Genomic DNA, 14886 nt, shown 5'->3' on the forward strand with positions numbered 1-14886 from the left:
GCTCTGAAGTTCTTAGCGACGTGGCCCAAGGGATCGAAATTCCCCCTGAAATAAATGCACGTTGATTGGGAGAAGCTTGATGCCTGAATTCACCGTAATGACTTTCCCCTGAAACAGATGCACCGCGGCTCTGAACCGGCGAAGTAGATATTTCATTCGAACCCAAACAAAAACGTTTTAATTCCACCTTGCGGAACGGACACTTGTTAAAGAAGTTCCAACCGTGAATCAAGATCGCAGACTTATTTTTGCTCTGCTTGCTTTGTATCAAGTCATTCTCCCTTGACAAACTTTTATTCCAACATTCTCCATAATGAAAATAACATTAATCATTGCCTGATGTACTCGAAGGGAAATATTGATATTTTGACACACCAGGAAGGGATTATTCTTTTACGCAGATGTATATTTGATCCGTTCACTGCACAAATCGATTGACTCGACTTTTTGGAAAATCATAAATTTAAGTGTCAATGCACTTGGTATAGTCAGAACTTTTGTCAATATTTATTTGAATTTATATTATAAAGGGAACTTAAAAAAAAAAAACAATGTACATTATATAATCGCTTTTCTCAACTTTTTGTTTTATGGAGTTATTAAGTTTGTGCAATAAACGTCTCATTTATAAATCACTCTCTTATATGATTTTAAACCACAAAATTTACCCAAAATTTATAAACGCAAACCTTCCTTGGTGTTCGACAAAGTTTTGAAAAAAAAGCGAGGTTCCAGTTTCTGTTCGAAGCGTAATTTCCGAAATTTACTCCCAAACACATTACGCCCAACTGGATTCCTCCCCACGTTTCGTCCTCCGTTAGAGCTGAAATGCGATTCCGCGCTTCGGTGCTTTGTACAAGCCGCATTGTTTCCGCGGCGTTCCCTCCCTTCGCGCGCAGCGGATTGTTTACCGCGCGTTTCCCGCCAGAATTGAAACGCAAACGCGGTTTATCTCGCCTGTTACACCGTTAATTGTACTCGAAATTTTTCTCGATCGCGATTCTTCGGTTCCCGTCGTAGCCAGATTCAACGCCGGCGTCTCGAACAATCATGGCGGCGCTCGAGATCGTTGCGTTTTGTAATTACGCTTCTGCACGAGCTGCGGCCACGATGGGAACAATACCGTCATCACGAGGACGCATCCCGATCCGCACTTCCGGCCGGCGGAAACGCCGCTGAAAACCGTGGAAAATCCGATTATTCGCGTCATCGTTGCTCACGGTGGCCGATTCCGTCAATTTACCCGAATGGAATTCGAGAGGTCAAATTGTTCGAAGCGACATAAGGCGGTGGAGTTCTTGATATGAAGGTTATAGGGTTGTTAAGGTTCAAATGATTACCTTTAGATAGTAAGTGTGACTTGGAGAGGTGTGCGAGGAGAGGGAAAAAGGAAAGGAAACTTATCCCTCGAGTAATTGCAATCAATTTGAACTATGGAACATCTCATAGTTGGCACTGTATGGGTTAACAGAATTTCAGAAATCCTGAAACCTCGTCGATTCTACTGATTAATGTTTTTTTTTAAATATGTTTAACCACCTTGAACTATCTTGTTCCTTCTCAACGTCGGCATTAAAGCCTGCTACTCCTTTCAATTGTTTCTTTCACCCTTCGTTAACCGGCGACTCGTGCAATGTGTAAAAAAAAACCGTATGCTAATGAGGGTGCATACGCGCGGGCGACAAGGAGCCCCCCCCCCCCCGTCGGACATTCGTTAAAACAAAGAAAAGAATTTCAAGGGAAAAAGTTATAAAAGTTTCTTCGCACATAGGGTTCGGAATGACCCCGCCGGGGATGGTTAAAGAATGAGAATGTCCCGGTTATGAGTTTTACGAGCGACGAGCAGATCGAACGAGGAGCACTCTCCCAAAACTCGTTGAAAATTCCAATAATGCTAACGATTTTCCCCTGGACAAATGAGCCACCGGTATGCGCGTCGGCATCTCTGTCAGAGCCGCTTGATCCAGAATCCTCCCTTATCAAATTCCTCCCTGATTCGCGAAAATATGCTGCGCTCGTGAGTGTTCGTCGACGATTATCGATGTTCTTGGGGAACGTCTCGTGTCATTTTACAATCTGCGAAAGTGCTCCCTATCGCGTGTCTCAACCTTATCGAAAATCATCAGCAGAAAGTAGATTAATTTTGAACAGCACCGAAATTAGGCGAATAATCAATGTCGAGATCGCTATTAACACATCGTTGACGGGTCACGATTTAACTCGTGTTTGCACTTGCATTATCCATTCCAAATTACGAAACCCAGGGCGACAGAGAATATTGCAATAGCTTTGCTCGTCGTGTTTAGTCCTATCGGTTTTTGATGCTTTTTTAAGAATATACTTTTCCTCAGTATTTAGGTTCGTATTATATTCAATCACGAAATAATAGCCGATGACATTAACTCGCTTTTGCGTAAAATTGCCGGTCGACGATGGGTTAACACTTAACGGACGGGTCACGTAAATTTACGTTTTTGCTCGAATGTTTTCTACGTTGTGTTAGAAAATGTCCGGAAACCGAGAAAGACAGAGCAGATGATTTGACCCCGTCCGTTATGTGTTAAGATTTCCATCGAATAAAGCGCACTTCTACAATGCTTCGACGGTGTATGAAACCATATTTTATCTGTATGCAAGCAATCGTTTCCAAAAGGTAATTGTAGTGTTTATACATGTATGGCAAGATCGGTGGCTCCCTGATATGCGTTGCCACCGCGAACGCCCGTCGAAATTAAGAGCTCGACAGTAGCGAACGCTCGACTAGAGGGATATTTATGTGTCTAGCGCCGCGGTGAATTAGTATCGCAAGTTGTAGCGGGCCAGGCGAGATTATCCGCGCGCGGCAAAACGATTCCCCGACGATTTACAGGAAAGCCATTTTGCGGAATAAGAGTGTTCTCGAATCTGCTGGCGAAGATAAGGGTAGATTACGTATAGGCACAGTGCTTAACTTCTTCCATATAACGTTCCACACCGCCGGGGAACGATCTCGTTCGTTGAATTTTTATGGTTGTTCGCCCGTACCAGCTGTAACGCTCGAGAAAGTACGATAGTATTATTACGCCCAGAGATCTTAAAATATCGCCCGCTCGTATATTTCATGTACGTGGGCGATTTCGCTGTCTTAGACAGATCGAAACCGTGGCTCGATCGAAGATTACATTTATTCTATTCCGTTTGTGCTCCTTTTAACGAGACCACCGGTCCCGGTGGACGCGCCGAGACGTAAATCAGGATGCAACAATGGGAACGGAAAAAGTGCACTCTTGAACTTATCGAGTTTCGCCTCGACATCGTCGAGGGGAAATGTTTCGCACAGTCCTGTCGAAAAGCGACGAGGCTGTTTCGTCGTTTTAGCGGAATATGAAATATTATGCTCGCGCGGAATGTTAACTTTAGTTTTTATACGCTACTACTTATCATGTTTCCATCTTGTAACTTGCAACGTCCATCCTTCCGATTCTACATTCGTTTTTCCACTCTGTTACTTCCCAGGTTTGAAATTCTTCCTTTCTATTTACGATGTTCATCCTTCAACATTAGCGCCCTAATTGGGATGATTAAATCTACGCGAGCTAACTGAGGGTAAAGAATCGGGTAGCACTCCTTCAAGAGGAATAAAGTTGCAAGTCTGCAAAGCATCCAATTAGAAGTACGTAGCGTGACTCATACTCAAATTTTCCACGTTAAGGAAGTTTTAAAGGGGTTCATTTGTATACAAATTTCTATAACATTTTTTTTAATTAAATTTTAACCCTTTCCACTCTGTGCTATCTCATTGCGAAATGTGTGAACAGGAATCGCATTGCATTAAATAGTCTAGCTTGTGAATAGTGCAATTTCAATAAGAAAACTTCAAAGAAACATGTATTTTTTTTTAAATTTGTCCTAGCATAAATTTATTCTACATAATCTCTAACAAAATTAGCTAGACTTACGATGTCCCCTCATTGGTGACATTCGAGTGCAAAGGATTAATCATTTAGAACTTGGAATAGAGAATATAAAATTGTTCATAAAATTTAGAACTTGGAATAGAGAATGAAATATTCCGTACAGGACAACTCGAAATGTAACGATATAAAACCCTATCTAACATCCGAATCAAATTCAGCACACCTCTGAGTTTCCGTTACTACAAATACAATTTGAATCGAGTCGTGGTGCACATTGTGTATGTCGCGATAACAGCGCCAGCGGAGTGCAAAGGTTTAGCGACGCCATTCTTTCGCCGCCAGTAAGTACGAACAATCAGATTGCGTGAAGTTGAACCCACCCACACTTATCATGTTCTTTGGTAGCCATTGTACGTTGTTTCTCCGCTGCTAATAAACGACTTTGGGGATTTGGCTCGTCCCACCACCATCTGGTTCGCGTTGGAACGAAATATTCTGCTCCCGTTCCGTGGAAAGACATTACCGAAACGAATGTCAGCATCGTTCCTTTCTTTGCCGTGGTGTACGACCCACCCCGCATCCGATGGGAGACACGTGATCCTCGATCAGCTCGCTGTGTTCATCCTCCGCATGAAAGTAGGACCTAACAGCCGCAAAATGGCGCTTTTTCAGCCACGTACAAGGCTCACGTTTCGGCCAATCAATAGCCACGTGTGTCGATTCTTCGGTGTTCTTCTTCTGTGTAATCCCTGGTTCATCGACGCAACAGTTATTTTCGTCACGAATAGAACCTATCACTTTTGAACTGGAACTCCTAATCTTCATTATTAAACTCTCGATTTCTCACTTTCAACCTCCAGTATCCAATTACCAACTGTCAACTATTAACGTTTAAACTTATAGTTCTAATTTCTGATATCCGTTTATTCATTTTAAAGTAGCAATTTTAAACTTTCAACTCTCGATTATTAAATCTAAATCTTAAAGTCTTTAAGTTTCTTATCTTTAAATTCCTAGCCTATAGCTTCTTAGCTTTCTCGCCGACAAAAAGTGACTATCCTATTCCTATTCCTATCTATACACACGCTTTTAATAATCAATACAAAATAAATAACTTTTTACCCGTCACACGTCATACTAAAATCTGAATTATTGATCGAATTATGGACAGGATGAATACATGAAAACTTCTGTGTTGCATCGAATAAAAGGTCAGTAAAGGAGTAAATCATTATACGTCAATTGTGTCCGTCACTTATTCCTTCGCTAAAATAAAATACAATAAAAAGTCACGATGAAATTTATATTGCACACGGAGAAATGTAAAACATTTCAGCTTTGCAAGTTCATAATAGCTCGCGTTACGGGACATCGTATTATGTCGCATAACGTGTTAATATCCCTCGTTACAACGATTAATCACGCCGGCTTGGCCAACGATGGAATTAAGTTTCCCGTTAATTGCGGTTTGCGTTTGAAATTATTAGACTCGTGCACACGACGCGCGGCAGCTCTGTAGACTCGACGTTCGACCTCCAAAGTTTCGTTTGTTTTTCGACCAGCTTCGTTCGAGATTATTTTCTTAACTGACTGTTGTGAAATACTCGTGAAACAGCGCAGATTAATTTCCAGGCTAATAATTCGCGTCCGTTGCCGGTATTTGCTTTGATTGTGTCGCTGTAAATCTCACGGTAAAGAGTTGCCCTTTGCATCAGACGCCGTTATTGCCGTGAAATTGCGTTTCAATTCTAGATTGTATTTTAACAGGGAAAAGAGATCGATACTTTACCGACCATTATATTGGATTTCGCGTTCAATCGCTATTAAAAACTGCGCGATCTATTATTATCCACCTCCCCCGGTCGGGTTTTCAATCCAGATACAAATTTCCATTTTCCTGAAACTCGATTTATCAACCGTACACTGGGGCTGCAAACCGACCCATAGAAACAACGCGATCGACGCTCGAACGATATCCTATAAGGCTGGGAAACCTTTTGAGCTTTGGGGAACTGCGTATCCTGTCACGAATTTCTTAGGAGATCGCAGAGGTTCGAGGTAGATTTTTCCAAAAATTGTGGGGATTATTCCAGAGATTCCACGTGAAACGTCTGTATTAAATTCATGTACATGTAATGCTATAGTGATTATTTATTTAGTAATATTTTATGGAGTAACCTGTTCACAGCCAGGCAAATTTAAAGCGTTTTGCCTTAGGCGCCTAGACTTAACATGTGTAAATCTAGGTGATTATTTTGATAAATAAAAGTGATACTAAATTTGTTATTTTAAAAAGAAAATTTACGATATTCTTTTGCTATAAAACGTGACTCAAAAGGGCATATGACTATAAACTAATCCTATAAACTTATGGGTTCATTGTGTTTCGTAAATTAACTCTATTTATTCCGAAAACTCCACTGTCATATTTGAATCAGATTAATTAGTTTAATTAAAATATGACGGTAATCAATTTTCCACAGACATGCATGCCATTAATGTTCACCAACGCTCGTGCATAACATAAGATTCTTTCCTTCGGACTTTTTATTTTTCTTCATTGTACCCTTCGAACGAATCTACCAAAGACCCAAGAATAAATTCAAAACATCCTCGTTATATACTTCCGCCTTTCTAACAGGATTCCCTGGAATCTGTACCAGCATTCCATCATTCTCACTCTTATCCCAGATGGTATCGTCATGATGCAATCGGCGTTTCGATGGCCGTTCGTCCTGTCGCGCGCGGGAGTCGCCGCGGTTTCCTGTGCGAGACTACTTTATAAAGTCCATCGACCCGCGGCAGAGCGAGAAACTAGTGTAGCCGCGCGTTCATTAACATACAACCGCCGTCGGTTTGTGTCGCGGGTCGCGGAGAGCGACGTCGACGAGTCATTACGCACGCCTAACGCGCCCCGTGTATCGTTACACACGACGTGGGTCCGGGGGACACCCTGTATTCGACAAAGAGAGAGTGAGAGCGAGAGAGAGAAAAAGACAGAGTCTCTCCTTGGTCGTGGGTGTATGTTTCCCGTGGCAGGGATCCGTGTACGCGGGCCACAGGCGGGCACACATGAGCATCGATGTGCCGCGAAGAAAGGAGCGAAGGGAACGATAGAGACACGCGAACGTGGCGGCACATGGGGGTTGGAGAACCGTAAAAGAGAAAGGGAGTAGAGAGAAGACTGTCGGTATATATATCGCGTGTGGGAGGGGGAGGGTATGGCAGAGTTCGAAGGTGGAGGGCGTCGAGGAAGGGGCGAAAGGGGGATGGATAGTAGTAGCGTCGTCAGTATCTACCTGCTGCACCGGTAGTCAAGGGGATAGACGGGGTGGTTACCCCACCTACACGAGAGAAACGGCGCCCGCTAGGGTAGTGGTGACGATGGTGGTGGCGGTGGCGATGGATAGTGGTTGTGAAGGGTAGAGGAGAGAATCCGGCGGGTTGGCGAGACTGCTGATGGTGGTTGTAAGGATGGTGGCCGGTGATAGTGGTGGTGGAGAGAGAGAGATAGGTGGTTACCAGCTACCGGTAGTGTCGGTTGGTGGTGGTGGTGGTGCTGCGTTGGTGGCTGGAGGTGGAGGGAGGGACCCGCGGAGGTGGTAGTAGTAGTAGCAGCGGTGGTGGCGGGGGGGCGGTGGCGGAGGAGAGGGTGCGGCATCGTCGATGGTGGTTGTGTTGCCGGTGGTGGAGGCATGGGTTGGTTTCAGTGTTCGCGCGGCCGCTCCCTGTCGCACACGAACGACTCACCCCGACGCTGCCGGCGTCGCGACGCTCTCGCAACCGCCGACGAAAACGTGCTCGCCGGAATATACGCTGCCGCCTTTTCCTGGCTCGGTGTGTGAATCGCTTTGGTGCTCGCGACGTTTCCTCGCGGATCGCGTCGTTCCGGGGAACGCTACGCTCCAGGTGCGGTGACGCGGAAAACGCCGGCTGAAGACCGGCTGCGTCGGTTTTTTGTCGCGCCACTAGGCACGTGGACTGTGGCTCGCGCAAAAGTGCACGTTCGAGGTTCGGTGTCTTCGCATGTGGATAATCGACTGGAGCCTTTTTGCCGCTGAACACGTACATGGAACGGTAGCCTGACATTGTTGCGGTGCCGTATTCAGGATAGAGGCTTGGCGAGAGGGTCGTGCTTTTACCTGAACCCATATCAACGTTCGAAAGAGAGGATCAACACCTGAGGGCGAAGAATTTATCGAGCACTCCAGGTTTTGGACAGTGTGTAAATTTTAATCGAAGGACCTGCACATTCAACGACTCGATTCCAGTCGAAACAGTGCCAACTGACGCTGTGCTTTGCACCTGGGGCTCGTCTGTCCATGACTACTTCGAAGCTTCCTCCACCTTCGACTTCTGCTGTCTTGTCTTATCAGGGCTCGGGATATAGCCCGTTCTCTCTTCAACTTTCATTGTCTGAAACCTTTGGGTCACTCCCTGGGAACCCAGTTTCCATCGCGAAGGATCTCCGCGAAGCACATATCAAGGGTGACCACGATAACGGTCCAAGCCAACAAGTGTCTTAAATCAACAAGTCGAGGGTGGGCAAGGTCGCGGCGGACAACGGGAGCTTAATTGCGGAGTTTTCGTCGCGCTAATCGAGGTTGACGGCCGGATGGCGGGCAGCGCGGCGAGATAAGGATATCATCCTGGCTGGATAAGATCGAGACTTACGGGGAGGCGTTTGGCACGATCGAACGAGGTGCAGCTGCACACTACGAGCGAGAACAATCGGCTCCGGGAGCCTCGTGGAGAGAGGTGCCAACACGTGCCGTCCTGTTTCTAAAACGCTTGCGCCGCCCTCGTTAATAATTGATGCTTAAAGTGAGATACGCCGCGCTACGAGTCTTGTGGAAAGCGGCAGGAATTTATTTCACCACACTCGAGGCGAAACGAGATTACCTACACGCATCATCGGAGATATTATCATCGGGTATTACGAGCACCCGCTTAGTTTCGCTATAGAAGAACCTGTGGCATTTTTTTTTGTGTGTTGGAAAATCGTCGTAGATCCAGGAACCATCGTGTAACTGAGAATCAAGGCTAGGGATGAATTACGTTCGAGGACAAGGTACTAAATGTGAGTGTGCATGGTAAATGTGCGTCGAAGACTCCCTGAGTTTTTAGAGTTCACCTTGACCGAGCGTACTTGGGAACTTCGAGGACAGGTTCGTGAAAAAGTACGTGTGAAACTTTGTCACTGTTGGTTGAGTAGTTCTGTGTTCGGTGATGAAAGTAACCAGAGTAACTAGGATGGAAAGAGTGTGTATTGGATAAGCGTCGATTTCAGCCAAGTTTTCGTATCGCAGTCCACGGGATGTTAATGACTCTCGACCGGAGTGAACGACGTTCCACGATAAATCTCCGCGTGCAGAGTCCGTGAAATTCGTGTCACGCGAGGGACCATCATCCTGCTGGTCGAACGACGTTAATTATTCCCGCGGAAGGATGCGCGATAATCGTAGTACACGGAAGCAGATCTGCGCTCCTCGACGAGCCACCTCCTGGACGTGTTATTAATCGTTGCTGCAGAAGAATCGAAGGCAACGTCCTCCTTCCCTTGAACCGGAAGCTCCATCCGTGGATTTCGACCAATTTTCTATCTGTGTCTTTTCACATCGGCCAATCGAGGAAACTAATTCGGTCCATAGATCTTTGAGGAACGTGTTAGGGAAGCTTCACCTCGTGGACAAACGCTGCGACTGTGTCCATCGAATTCCTTGGGTTTTGACCAAATTTAAAATATTCCCAAGGATTTAACATTGACCAAACGAGGACGACAATTCGGTCCACCGAGCTTGGACTAAAGTCTCGCAAACCATCAGAGAATCCTACCCAACGTTCTTCTTCCTACGAACGGAAGCTCTCAAATCATGAGCAAACGGTGAAGCGTCCCCCGAGTCCCGTGAATTTCGACCAATTTTCTAATATCCCCTTCTCTTTTTTCGCGTCGGCCAAACCGTGGACGATAATTCGGCCCATCGAGCTCGGAGGGACGTCGCGCGGAGGACCAATTTACCGGTGGAATTGTCGCTGGATTCTAGGACTCGTCGATATCGGGGGACGGCAAGAAGAGGAAGGCTCTCGATCCGCCTCGCGGCGATGAATTCGATCGTACAGATGTCGTCGATCTCCCGGGGACATTAAGGCCCCTCTCGCTCCCCAGCAGCCCTCGCACAAGCCTCGTCGTTGTCGTTCTCGTCCTCGTCGCCGTCATCGAATTCCAATTATGTCGCAGCACAGGAGAGGCTCCATACATAGCGGCAGTCCCGTTCCTGGTCATCCAGCCGCTAGCGTGCCCGTCTCCGCCTCTCACGAGGTACAAACGAGAGGGATACCCCTGCCAGGAATGGTACCATCGCACTCTATCCACGGGAATCCCATGCAGGGGAATCCTACCTACGGGTTCGTCAACCCTCTGGGGCCCGCTGGTCTCGTTCATTCTCCGCCTACGCACCAGACGGTCCTCTCTGGAATGTCTCATCACTCGCCCTCCGTTCACCAAGGTATTAACTGGCCACTATTCGCGACTTCCTGTCATCCGCTGTGAAAGACCGTCGGTGGACCACGTTTCGCGCAAAAGGGATCCCACGTAGTGCCGAAACCTTGCCTCCTGGCGACGATTGGAGGGTAGAATGGCTTTTCGACGGTGTTTGAGTTGGGTTCGCGACGTTCTGCGTTGAAAGGGAATGTTTGAAGTTCGTTTTATCGGTGATGTATTTGAACGAAGGATTCGACGCGATTGTCGGAGATAGTGGGGTATTATACTGGGAATGGGATGAGTACTGTGCAGGAGGGGAAAATTCTTGCGAGGAAGTATACAGGGCGTTAAAAAAAAAACATTCAATATTTATATGGTACAGAAGAGACACCGTACTGAGTACAAAAGCTTTAGTGAAGATTGGTGGAAAGGTCAACCGTTTCTGAGATATATTCGTTTGCTAGTATCATAATTGACTTACTTGCTTCCATCCCGTGCGAGATTTATTTTAGTGTTTATAAACCGCGTTCTGAATGTTCTCGTTCAAATGCCGACAGTAGATTTCAAGTGGAAAAATTTTGTACGTGGAAAAACTTCATTAACGTCTCTCGCGTAACAAACAAAAATGTTTGCATCTCAGAAACGGTTAACCTTTCGATCTATGTTTACTAAAGCTTTTTTACTCGGTACAGTGTGTCCTGCATTTCATATAAATAGCGAATGGTTGTTTTTGAACACCCTGTAGTTACTTGGTTGAGTACTGGGACACCATGGTACAGCTAGCTTCGTTGAATTATGTCTTCGTAAATTACACTTTGGAGTAAAGTTAGAGTGTAATTGTCGGGGATACAAGGGATATCGAAGTTCTGCAAGTTTGCGAAGTATAATCGCGTAGCGATGCAAAGGAAAGAAGTTCGAAGTTTTGGAGACCCAGCTTTTAAATCTCATTGAGCGATTTTAAAGGCGACGCTTTTCTTGATGTTTCCGGACAGTGACGTCGCTTCCAGACCGATCGTTTCGAATGGTTTATGAATCAACTTGGAAGTCTCGCACGGGGTGTATAAAATTGTTTCCTGTACTTGTGACACTGGGGTGTTGAATTTTACAGTTTTTATTGTTATTTTTTAACACACTTCGCACACAATGCACACTCGGTATGCAAAATTGTTTTCTCTACTTTTGCCACTGAAGAATGAAACTTGAGACTCTGTTTTCTATACCGAGAGTGTAATTATTTTTTCAACACATTTCACATATTCTACGTTTACTTCACACTGTTTTATCACGTTTCACACTTAGCCCATAAATATTCCACTCATTCTGTAGTTATTCTACACTCTTACCATGTCTCACACATTTTACATTCGATCGATACTTCTGACATATTCTACACGCATCTCGTCCGACCACTTCGGCACACCTTGGGTAACGCTGGTCACGGCTGCATGAATAAAATTTCACAGCAAAAGAGCGAAAAAGCGGGGTTCGCTTTAAATCGGGATTACTCTGCGGGGAAAAACGTAGCCTCATTAAAAAATGACAGTATTAAAGTGCAGACTCTGAAGTTTCCTGTCCTATTAACAAAAGTTGAGAAAAGAATTCGTTAAGCTTCGTGGGTGATCATAAAGTTGAGGATTTTTCAACGTTACGACACGGTCGGCTTGAAAGTGGTGCTTGGGAAAGCGTAGCCTTGGGAATCGCTTAATTGATGACAGTGACGCAACCTTTTGTTTTATGAATAGCATTCTTTATCGTATAATAAATTTTAAACGTAACATCGCCTGGGTTTAGCGTCACTTAGCATCCTAGATAAAAGTTTGTTTTTTTAGGTAGAATTTCTTTTAGCCACTTGATTTAAATGTGCATAGTTGAAATAATTAAAAAGAAATTGAACCGTTTGTATGTAAGTAATTTAATGATTTGTGAAGATATAAATAAACAGATTTAGAAGTGCCATGGTATTCGAATATTAACGCGAGTTTTTATAAGTTTAGATCACAGAATGAAATTTTTGGTACGAAGCTACTTTTAACTATTTGACTCATATCAGACAAAAATTAATGATAAAATAGTAAGAAATCAATCTAATGTAAGCAGCAAGAGATTGTCAATCTAAGAGAGTGTCCTGGTATCTCAAACATTAACTCTTAAATTTGATTATTAAAATTAACTCTTAAACTTTCCGAAACCATGCACACTTTGCACACGCTTTTGAAAAAACGTTGATTCAACTGCTGATTCGCGACGAACTCAAGCCACGTGCCTCCGCAATTTTTGCAACCGAGATTCCAACTCTCGCAAACGACGTCTCGCGCGTGCTAAATTCCTAAAACACCCTAATCTCGGTTGCGTTTCGTACCAAGAATCACCCTGTGCCCGTTTGTAGCCCGGTACATCGCCACACGTTAGCGTTCAGCAATGGAGTACGTTCGAGGAATAATTCGATTTGTTCCAGTTTTTTTCCGGGCAAAGTGATACGTTCGTACGCGTGAAATTGATTCGCCTATGTGCACGGAAGTAGAGAGTTACATCGATGCCGTTCGATTATTTAACGATCGTGGGATCGATCAGAGCCCCCACTGTCGCACGAGACGCGAACGATATCCGTCATTGGGGGAACGTTCATTGATTCCGCGGTGATCGTCGGCCCGAGTAATTGAACCGCGCCGGTAGATGAGATATGACGTGTTCGACGTGTCTGTGATTAAAAGATTCCCCATCTGTTTGTAATTCCATTTTTTTGGGGAAAACCATTTCCCTCCCCAACCACTTCCGCAATTGAAATCTTTTCTTTTTTGGTTACTTTGCGTAGAATCAGGCTAATTTTCACTAAATTTTGTTTAAGAATACCCCAATATCACGCGCCAACTTTATTCAACTTTAGTCAGCTTTATTCAAGCTACCACAGAATTAGGTATACCACGAAATTACCCGAGTCCCCCCTACTTTTCATCTCGATGAAATTTTCGTTTGCATCGAGTAGCATAGAAAAAATTATCCTGATTCGTGCTACATTTTTCGACGAGAGTTTATTTTTCAAGACCAAAAAGGTACAAATAATAATAATAAAAAAAAAAAGGATTAAAGGGTGGGTACGGTTGCCCAATCTCGACTGAAAGGGATCATCTCTAAGCTTACTCAACGTTACACCACTCGGTCGTTTTCAATTATCCTAAAAGTCAGCGTGGAATACAGTCTCGGTGGGAAAATGAAATTGCAGTTTTTTTTTTGGTTCATATGAAAAGTAGTTCTAGAGGCTAGGTATATCACACTGTTGTAACCCTCGTAGCTAGAGGCACGCGGCAAACCGCTCGACGATCACGCGCTCCCAAAGTTGGTCGTTGGGTCATTCCGCGGCAAATCGATCACTCTTTGCGGCTGGTGCCAGACGTTTCAGTGAAATTGAAATCTGATATAGTCCATGAAAAAATTGAAAGGGTTCCAGTTATTTGGCTGGTTCTGAATTTGTTTAAGAGATACAGGACTTTGACTTTAGCTATTTTTACCCCGTTTAACATTTTTAAAATATGTGATTGGTGCGTTTGTGTGTTACTTTTTAAGAAACTACAAAGCATCTTAATTTATAAGTCCAGGACGGTATTCGTCCTCTTAATGTGAAATGTATAATTCAAACTAAATTGCAATTCGGTTTTGACATAATCCCTGACTTCCACTCTCAACATTCTGAAACAAGTTCGAGATTAGCAAATGATACATCAAGTTTCAATTTAAAAAAAATTCCCAACGCCCCCCACCAGATCTGTCGACTGTACTCCTTCCTATTTCCACGTACAGTAAATTCGAACGACGACCTCGAAGAGTGATCGATTTGTGTTGGCATTACGTCAGTTTCCACTTTTTGTTTCCCATTAACGAATCGAAACGTTGATCCTCGATCGGTCCCAGTGCGTATCGTCACGGTTGGTCCTCCGTCGGTCTTTCGACGCTCGCGACGGAGTCATTAGCCCCTCGGCCAATCCGTCACGCGGAATGTTCGCTTGAAGGCACCGAGAAGATACAACCTCCGAGCTGGAGGTATTCGTCCCACGGTTCTCCTCTGAGAACACCAACGAGTTCCGGTCACGGCACCCCACAGGACTCACCCCACGTGACCAGACATCGCAGGGACTCTGAGCACTCGTCAGGCGTCGGATCCAGACGAGGCTCGTCGGACGTCGTTTCGCCTCTGCCGGAAGGTCCCTCAGGATCGCCGGACGGTCGAGCACGCCGTCCATCAGACTACAGTCCTCATCAGGGTAGGTCGCCTCTGCACAATGCCGTTTAGAAAGGGGAACGCGACCCTCTTTTCCTGTCAATGGAATGGTGTCTTTTCAATTTTTAATATCGCATTCTGATGGATCGAAATGCAGATTAAACCTTTGCATTCCTAAGGCCACCTGTACTGTGCCCAGGCACTTGCAGGCGTTTTACTCCTACAAGTTCGATAATGCAGAATTCAGCAGGGATGATTAGTTTAAATTGTATAATTTAACAAACTGGACAGAGATT

General features: G+C 44.8%; 1 protein-coding gene across 9 annotated transcripts in view; it reads left to right on the forward strand.

Annotated features, from left to right (window-relative positions):
- The window catches only part of LOC128884643 (dystrophin, isoforms A/C/F/G/H), a 572670-nt gene that overhangs the window by 160147 nt on the left and 397637 nt on the right, over positions 1 to 14886 (forward strand). The gene's annotated exons all lie outside the window — the stretch shown is intronic.

Source organism: Hylaeus volcanicus, chromosome 1, assembly GCF_026283585.1.
Source record: "Hylaeus volcanicus isolate JK05 chromosome 1, UHH_iyHylVolc1.0_haploid, whole genome shotgun sequence".
Classification (NCBI taxonomy): domain Eukaryota; kingdom Metazoa; phylum Arthropoda; class Insecta; order Hymenoptera; family Colletidae; genus Hylaeus; species Hylaeus volcanicus.